This window comes from Arachis hypogaea, chromosome 1, assembly GCF_003086295.3.
Source record: "Arachis hypogaea cultivar Tifrunner chromosome 1, arahy.Tifrunner.gnm2.J5K5, whole genome shotgun sequence".
In the NCBI taxonomy this organism is placed as follows: Eukaryota; Viridiplantae; Streptophyta; class Magnoliopsida; order Fabales; family Fabaceae; genus Arachis; species Arachis hypogaea.
The window spans coordinates 108065156-108075423 of record NC_092036.1 but is presented as its reverse complement, the minus strand read 5'-3'; positions in this window follow the sequence as shown (position 1 = coordinate 108075423).

Genomic DNA, 10268 nt, shown 5'->3' with positions numbered 1-10268 from the left:
AACAAATTACGATAAAATTATTCAGTAATAGAGTACTTGATAAAAAAAAAAAAAAGAATTTCTCTTTTAGTATATATAATCTTTTATAATGAATAAAGAAAAATAGAAGGAATGAAATTTTATTTTTTATATTAAAAATAAAATTTAATATTTATCTTAATAAAATTAAATATAAATATTTTAAGAATTAATCAAATTCATTAGTTGATACAAATAATTAGTATAATTGAATTCAATTAATATCTTAAGAGACAATAATTTTCTTAACCAAATTAATTTGTATTTATTGTATTCAATTAGAATAAGTAATAAATTATTTATTTTATTATGTATCTTATAAATTAATGAATCAAAATAATCGATATAATGCATTACAATTAATTGATTAATATAAATATAATAAATTGTGTGATCCCTAAGGTTTCAATCGTCCTATTTAAATCCCTAACGTTTTAAAATAGACTCAATGTTGTCCTGCCGTTAGGGATCCGTTAATAAAATTGACGGCGGGACAAAATTGAGACGATTTTGAAACGTTATGGACTTAAACAGGACGAAAATGTTGGAAACAAAAACGATAGATAGAAATAAATTTTAATTTTATTTTTCAATAATATCAATTTTTTACTATACATAGTATTCAATTATTTTAATCACATTTACACTTAATCACGTTACTTTCATTCTAAATAATTTTTTTTAATTTTACACTTTCATTCTAAATAAATAATGTAATGTGATTAGAATGAAATAAAGTGTAATATATATATATATATATATATATATATATATATATATATATATATATATATAAGTAATGTGATTAAGTAATGAAAGTAAAATTACATTATTTATTTAGAATAAAAGTATAAAATTTATTTATTGATAAAAAAATTATATTACTTTCAGCGTGAAATTATAAAAAAATTAATTTATTTATAATGAAAGTGTAAAATTATAAAAAAAATATAAGTAATGTGATTAAGTAATGAAAGTTAAATTACATTATTTAGAATGAAGTGTAAAAGTTATTTATTTATAAAAAAATTACATTAATTTAAATGTAAAATTATAAAAAATTAATTTATTTAGAATGAAAGTGTAAAATTGTTAAAAAAATTATAAGTAATGTAATTAAGTAATGAAAGTAAAATTATATTATTTAGAATGAAAATGTAAAATTTATTTATTTATAAAAAATTACATTACTTAAAATTTATTTATTTATAAAAAATTACATTACTTTAAGAATAAAATTATAAAAAAATTAATTTATTTAGAATGAAAGTAATGTGATTAACTATAATTTAAAAAATAATTGAATATTATGTACAGTAAAAATTAATATTATTGAAGGATAAAATTAAAATTTATTTTTATGTATCGTTTTTGCCCCAAACGTTTTCGTTCTATTTAAGTCCCTAACGTTTCGAAAGCGTCTCAATTTTGTCCCGCCGTCAATTCTATTAACGGATCCCTAACGGCAGGACAACATTGTGTCAATTTTAAAACGTTAGGAACTTAAATAGGACGATTGAAACGTTAGAGACAACTTTGGAACTTACCCCAAACCTTGGGAACAAAAACGATACTTTACTCTTAAATATTTAATTGAATTAATTAATTTATATAATTATTTTATCATAATAAATTATTTCTATTGAGTTAAAAAATAAATAAATAAAAACAATTATATAATAATAGATTCTTCAGTAATCGTTGTACATTTATAAATAGGCCCTCATTTAATCGTACCCCTATACTGCTCTGCCGCCGCACTACGATTGCATGGTTGAGAGAGAGATGGCGGAATTGGGTGCGCAACCGAAAAGAAGGAAAGTAGAGCGGATAGAGATGGATGGATCGTACCTTTGCTTTATGACAACGGAAGACATGTTCGTGATCAAGTTAAGCAATCTGGAGAAACAAGAAGAGGTGAAGGACTGGACTTGTTTATCTCCACTAAAGTTCTATTTCAATTTGAAACTACCAGTAGAGTATTTGTGTCCTTTTGAGTTCGACTCCAAGATCTATATGGCGCCGGGCGAGTTGCGCAGATGGGCAAGGGGGAACGGGCGTTCCTTTCCAATTTACGAATTCAATTTTGAGGAGAAAGAAATCAAGCCTACGGAATCCCTTAATCAGCCATCCGTACCCTTTAAGTCATCATTTGTCACAAACATCTCCGGCTGTGGTGATGTTTACTTTTATGTGGATACCAAATTCGAAGGCCATCAACCTACACTGATGATTCTTTATGCTGCTACCAAGAATTGGGAAATATTTTACCCGAAACTTCCTTTTCCGCCGGGCGAAAGTGATCCTATCTGTTGCGACATGTTCGCCCTGCACGACAAGATCATGTTGACATCTTCCTTCTTTACCCCTCAGTCCTATTGGACTTTGTTCGACCCCGTAACCAAGTCTTGGACGGATAAGCCAGATGGTGATTACAATATATTCAGCTTAATACGTGCTACGTGGGGCGACGTGTATCGTACTCTTTTACCTCAATTTGCGGTGTCCGTTCCAGGGCTCAACAACGACTACAGTGTTGCCCTTTCACACACGTATGCTGAACCTCCAGAATTCCCAAAAGGAATTAAGAATGATGATTTGGTTTGTGTAAGGGTCACTGCTTTTATGGTTAACCAGAATGGGCGTGTCGCATTGTTTCAATACCTTGATAAGTGTTTTGAGGGGATAAGACCCACGCTGAATGCATCGGATACGATTAAATTAAGGATTCTTGACCTTGGCCATGGGAAGCTGTGTGCACTCCTCTTTGGTTATACAATGGAGCAGCACATTCCTGTACTCTGCATATCCATTTTCACACTCTCCGTGCTCAGTGATGCATTGCAACTTCCTGCCTCCCCCATGCAGCGAGATTTCTTGCAAGTGACTGTCCATAGTAAAAGTGCCTACTCCTCGGAGGAGGTGGTTGAGTCTCTTATGCATCACGCCTTTGTTTGGCCGCCTATCCAGGGAGCACGATTTCACCGCTATGACCCGGAATTTTGCCCGTAACTTTTATAGTTGTTGTTACTTGCTTGTGGGTTGTCATGATTTGATTCCAAGATAAGGTAGCATTGCAACTTATCATGTCTTTTTTCATTTTCAATTAACTTCTACTATCTATTCGGATATTTGGAACCTTTTGGATTTCAATCTAGTGCTTGATAATTATATTACTACATCAGAAGTAAATATAACCATTGTAAAGTTGGTGAAGAACTCTGCAATTCAAGATTTTACGGGGAAGAGAGTGGCCAACATATTGTACCGATGTGGTTCAGAGTTTTATCACTCAACAACTTTTGTTGATTAGGCAAGTAGACAAGTTCAAGAACTTGTGCTTTAGACTCACTCCATTGCATTGCTTGGAGCATTTTCCTAGTTGAATAAACAAGTAATTGTTTTATGACTTCCCTTTCGATTTGTGAAAGAAAGGCTAAAAAGCTTAGTTGAGTATGCCATATCCCTTAGTTGTGAAATACAATTTTAGGCTTCATCGTTTGGTCTAGATTGTAGCATACTTCACTTGTAGCATTGGTAGGTCTTTATATAACCAATTTTACATAAGGATTTTCTTTTCTTTCCTTCTTGTGTAGTATATATATGATCATGGACGTTGGCCGCTAGCTCCTTGTGCATGATCTTGTAATTTTCTTCCTACCCTTCCTGTTTTAGACTTTTAATACTAGTTTTACTCTTTTATGTACATGGGATTTTTGGGCCATATATTTTTAGCATAGCACCTCTTGGTTACTGTGGTATTGCCATTTATGCTCTAATTAAAAGTATTAGAGCGATTAGGAAAACAATTAGTATAGGTTACACTTTTTAAATATTAGATTTTACTATATTATACTCATCATAAGAGATCATTCTAACTCACAATAAGCCTTTTATTTTGTTATTTTCCTTCTTCTTCGATCGCTTTGTTGTACTAAGCCGATGATTAGCTCTCTATTGGAAAAGGAGCTCATCTCTTGTCATTGTCACCCCTCTGGCCCTCTTATGTTGAGTTCTGATTATGACAAGAGCGATGTTACATGTAAATCTTTTTGTAATTAACTCCAACCAAAAGTTAGTGTAAGTCCATCGAAAAAAATGTGGACATATATAGAATGTGTATTATTTTTTCTTTTTGCTTTTTGCAGTATTAGGTTTTCAGTGAGAGAAATGAAACTGAAAGAGAAAATGTTTTTTGGAATTGTATTAGAAGTCTATGTACAAGAGGTTTTTTCTGCTATATATACAAACAGGGGTCACACACACACTTATCATATCAAGTGCTACCCTTTCTCAGTTACACTACTAACACCCCCACCTCAAACTTTGGAAAAGTGAACTACTGACCCTAAGTTTGCCTTTAAAAAATTTAAATAACCTAGAAGATAATGGTTTTGTTAACACATCTGCAATTTGATCAAGTGCAGGAATGTTAACTACAAATAGTTCTTTCTTATTCACCATTTCTCTTAATGAATGCAAGTCTAATTCCAAATGCTTGCAACGGCTATGGAGAACTGGGTTGGCTGCAAGCATACACGCACTCTGGTTGTCACAGTAAATTGTTGGAGCAATCTTTTGAGATACCCCCAGTTCACTGAGAAGATGCTGTAGTGACACAAGTTCAGACTGCACGGAAGCCAACGCACGATACTCAGCCTCTATGCTACTATGGCTAACTTTAGATTGTTTCTGGCACTTCTAAGAAATTAGATTTGTTCCTAGATATACACAGTAGCCTGTGACAGACCGCCGGTCATCGAGATCACTTGCCCAATCTGCATCAGCAAAACCCAAAAGTTTAAAATCAGTACACTTTGAAAAGATAATCCTATCACTTACCGTCCCTTTCAAATACCGCAAGATCCTCTTCACTGCTTTCCAGTGATTAAGAGTGGGATTGTGCATAAATTGTGAAACTCTATTCACAGAAAATGCAAGATCAGGCCTTGTTATAGTCAAATATTGGAGAGCCCCTACTATAGAACGATAAAGCTTCGGATCAGAGCAAGGTTCAGAATCATTTGTATAGAGTTTCAAATTCCCAACCATGGGAGTAGGCAAGGCATTTGCCGTTTCCATGTTGGCCTTTTTCAGAATTTCCATTGCATATTTTCTTTGAGATAGGTGTACACGTCCTCCCTGCAAATAAGAAAATTCTATGCCAAGAAAAAAATTTAAATTACCAAGAACTTCAAGAGGGAAAATTGTATTGAGTTGCTTAATTAATAGATCAATTTCATTAGCATCATTTCCAGTGACAACAATGTCATCGACATATACTAACATGTATACAACTGATTTGGTATTTTTCCTTACAAACAGGGAAATATCGGATCGAGTACTTTCAAACCCAAACTTTGTCAATGTTTCTTTCAAAGTTAAGTACCATGCCCGTGGCGCCTGTTTCAGGCCATATAGGGCCCTATTCAGCTTGCATACCAGGTTAGTATTGCTATCCTCATAGCCTTGTGATTGAGTCATAAAAACCTGTTCCATTAAAATTCCATGTAAGAAAGCATTATTAAAATCAAACTGACGTAGAACCCATCCTTGTGTGATGGCCAGAGTAAGTACAACACGAACAGAAGAAGGTTTTATCACAGGGCTATATATCTGCTCATAGTCTATGCCTTCGGTTTGATGAAAACCTTTGGCAACAAGACGAGCTTTATAACGAACAACCTCACCATTAGTGTTTCGTTTAATGGCAAAAACCCACTTAGTTGCATTCGGTGGGGGAGTCACAAGACACCAAGTATTGCATTGCCTTAGTGCTTTAAGCTCAGCGTCCATAGCCTCCTTCCAGTGAGGGGTTTGGATAGCTTGAGCAACAGTTGTAGGTACTTGTTGTTTAAGATCAATATCAATATGTGTAATATAGGACTTTGGCTTGTGTATACCCGCCTTTGATCTTGTTACCATATTGTGTATATTGGTGGTTGGATGAGGAACCTTACTTAGAGGGGGATCAAGTTCCTGACCAGTGGCCTCACTATGCATAGAGACATTAGTCTCTAAAACTGGGTTAGGAGTAACACTAGTGTCCTGTACGCTAGTAGATGTAGGTGATTGCAAATGTGTAGTTGTTCCACCAGTTCGAGTGTGATTTGAGAACGAGTTACTTGTAACGGTAGTATTTGGTAGCTTTAATGTGGAGGGTAAGCTGTAATAAGCATCAGTAATATAGCTAGGAACAGATTCAGTGTTAGTAATGTGAGCAAAAGAATTTTGAAACAAATCATGATAGGGAAAACTCAACTCATCAAAGATCACATGGCGAGACATATAAACTTTTCCAAACTTACTCATACATTTATATCCATGAAATTTAGTGTCATAGCCTAAAAATAAATATTTCTCAGAGCGATATTCAAGTTTATGCTTATTGTATGGTCGAAAAAATGGAAAACAAGTACACCCAAACACCTTTAACGCACTATAATCTGGTTTTCGATTATGAAATTTTTCAAATGGTGACATAAAATCAAGAACAACAGTAGGTAGTCTATTCATTATATGAACAGCAGTAGCAAAAGCATCTTCCCAAAATTGTATGGGAAGAGATGCTGTTGCCAATAATGAAAGACCAATCTCAACTATACTTCTATGTCTTCTCTCTACACTACCCTGCTGTTGATGTGTATATGGACATGAGAGTCTATGTCTAATACCATTATCAGTTAAAAAGGTAGTGAAGGCAGCAGATACAAATTCTCTTCCATTATCTGTCTGCAAAGATTTTAATTTATGTCCAGTCATCATCTCCATTTGATTTTTAAAATTCTGAAGGGCATTAAGAGCTTGGGACTTATTAGTCAACAAGTAAATATATGTATATTTAGTACATGCATCTACAAAACTAATGTAATATTTCATACCATTTCTAGATGCAATAGGAGATGGTCCTCATATGTCAACAAAGATTAACTCTAGAGGAAAATTATATGTAGTATTAGAATCACTAAAAGGTAAAGCATGAATCTTAGAAATAGAGCAGATTTCACAAATTTTAGAATGAGCTGGTTTTGTAGGTAAAGGAATATCACATTGTTTAAGAACACGAAAGAGATTATTCATTGAAGTGTGGCCCAATCGTTTGTGCCAAATTTCTACATCATGAACACTTGTACAAGTTGCTGTTAAAACAACATTTTGATTGCTAAAACTATGCTTAAAGTTGTTTGAAATACAATGAAAATTTAAAGAAGAAGGAAAATTTGTAGTAGCAGTATGAGAGTTATTATGTAATTGGGTTTCAGACAGAGAAACTGATTTTGGCACATAAAGATCATCAAATGTATAGATGCCATTCTTAGTGATTCCTTGAAGAAGAGGGGCCCGAGTTACCTGATCACGAATGGTACAATGATAAGGCCAAAATTCAAAGAAAACACCATTTTCTTGAGCAAATTTCGAAACACTAAGTAAGTTTTGTGTGATTGTTGGAACATATAATAAGTTTGTCAATGTAAAGCCAAGATTGTTGTTTTTATTAACGAGAAAAGAGGAACCAGATTTATGAATAGAAATACCTGCACCATTACCTACAAAAAGTTGCTCATGATCAAGATTGCTTGGAGAATGAGAGAGCAAATTGTTGGGGTCGGCAGTGACATGATGCGATGCTCCTGAGTCAACATACCAGGATGAGTCTCCAATGGAGGATGTTGTAGACATATATGCTTGTGGCTGATGGAATGATGCAGAAGGTGATGGAGGACATGTATTGGAAAAGGGAAATTGTGGTGGAGGAGTGGGACGTGGTGGGTTTGGTTGGAACTGCTGATCAAAGCGATGGTAGCAGCTCCATGCTGCATGATCTACCCTGCCACAAATTTGGCAGATTGTTCTTGGAGGTTGCCATGAGCTTCGACCACCCCTTTGGGATCTACCGCCACCACGACCTCGTCTTGCACCCATTCCTCTAGTTGATGACGGCAAGAAAGCTTGTGTGAAGTTTGCCACGGGAATTGATGAGGATGGAGTCTTGAATCTATCAAGCATATCATCATACGCTTGAAGAAAGGATTCTACCTCACTAACAGAGAAAGTGCCCAATCTGGACATGATAGAAGTTATGTAACCACTATAATCCTCAGGCAATCCATCAGTAATAGCTTGGATATGATCATCATCATCCAATTGGTACCCAATAGCAGAAAGGGAATCAACTAGCTTTTGAATTTTGGAGAGATAATCATAAACAGTACCTGTTTTCTTGACACATTTTAATTGGGATTTCAAGCTTTGAATTCTTGTCTTGGATGTTGAGGAGAAGTAGGTGATGATGGTGGTCCACGCATCACAGAAGCGGGCACAATGAACAATCTTGTTCTTGTATGATGTAGTCATTGAAGCTATGAGCCATGTGGTAAGGGAGAGATCATCTTGCTTCCAGATCTTGAATGCTTCAGTTTCTTGTAGCAGATCCGTGGAAGTCTCTGTTACAGAATCGATTTGGTTGTTGTATCAACTTTTGATGCTGCTGCAGGCGGAGACTTCGTCACCGGTTCAAATCTCTTAGGAGCATTAGCCCAATCAAGATGAGTCTCCATTGAAAGACTCTGAATTGTGAGCCATGCTTGATGGCGCCATGTGTTGAAATTGTTGTCATCAAGCTTTTCAGCGATGGGAATGAGAGGTTGTTTTGTTGAGGATGAAGCAGAAATGAGGAAGGCCATGATCAAGAACTTGATCTTGAGGCTCTTGATACCATATTAGGTTTTCAGTGAGAGAAATGAAACTAAAAGAGAAAATGCTTTTTGGAATTGTATTAGAAGTCTATGTACAAGAGGTTTTCTCTACTATATATACAAACAGGGGTCACACACACACTTATCATATCAAGTGCTACCCTTTCTCAGTTACACTACTAACATGCAGCACATAAGTTTTTGTAAGAAAGTATAGAAATTTATTGATATGGCATACAAATTTTTAAAATATAGCACATAAATTTTTGTATATAACACAAATTTATCAATATAACACAAATATTTATATATAGTACAGAGTGGCGAATCCAGAAATTTTATAAGAGGAAGGTCAAATTAAATACAAAATAAATTAAAATATAACATAATAAAAAGTCAACAAAATATAATTTATAGCATATAGGTCAAAATTAATAATTATATTATATAAAAGTTAACATTCAACTACATACTTTAAGATTTTGGTATTTTTGAATTTGTTCTGCGATATTTTATATAATTAAAATGATCAATTTACCATCTGAAATAAATTTTGAAGCATTTTCTTTTTTAACATACATAATCATATCATCTACTAAAAATTCGTCTTTTATCTTGTTTAAAGAAACTAATATCCAAAATAAAAATTAATAAAATAATAATAATCCATCATAATCTTAATCTTTTAATATAATTAATAACAATATAATTAGTCTACCATAATCTTAATCTGATTTTTTAATATAATTAATTTTAATTAAGTAATCAAATAAATTGAATATAAATATGTCTAATTTAATTGTATAAAAAATAGTAAATTTTCTACAATTAGACATATATATATATTGGGATAAAACGCCATTTCAAAATGAGATTATATTATTAATGACATATAAATATTAAAATTATATTAATGCATTAATTAAAATATATTATTAGAATAAAAAGTTGCGAGAATTAAAATAACTAAAATTTATTAACTTTAATTAGCATAAAATAAGAAAGAGATGATTAATCAAGGTTAAATAAATTAAAAAATATTACTAAATAAAGCAAATGTTACAATAATTATATTACCAATTGAAAAAAAATTTCAATCAATTCAAATTTTTATTTAAAATAGATAAATAAATATCACCAATAAAAAAAATGAATGGGACATAATAAAAAATAATTTTGGTATTATAAATAATTAAACTAAATTATTATATACAATTTTTATTTTTTACCTTATTATAATTTAAGTTAACATTAATGATAAAAAAAAACTGATTTTAAATAGTCACAATTCGTATTTTGCAACATAATTAAAGCGCAGTTCATAATTTTTTATTTTGTGATTAATAACCAATATTTTTTAAATTTTTTATTTTGTGATTAATAACCAATATTTTTTAAATTTTTTTGTTAAATATTTTTCTGCAAAACACAAATTTGTGATGAATTATTACAATCATAATTAATTAAGAAAATAAAAAAAATTATAAAAAAATCAAATAAAAAATAAAAAGTAGAGTAAAAATTTATTTTGAAACTAAAAATTTGTCAATTATG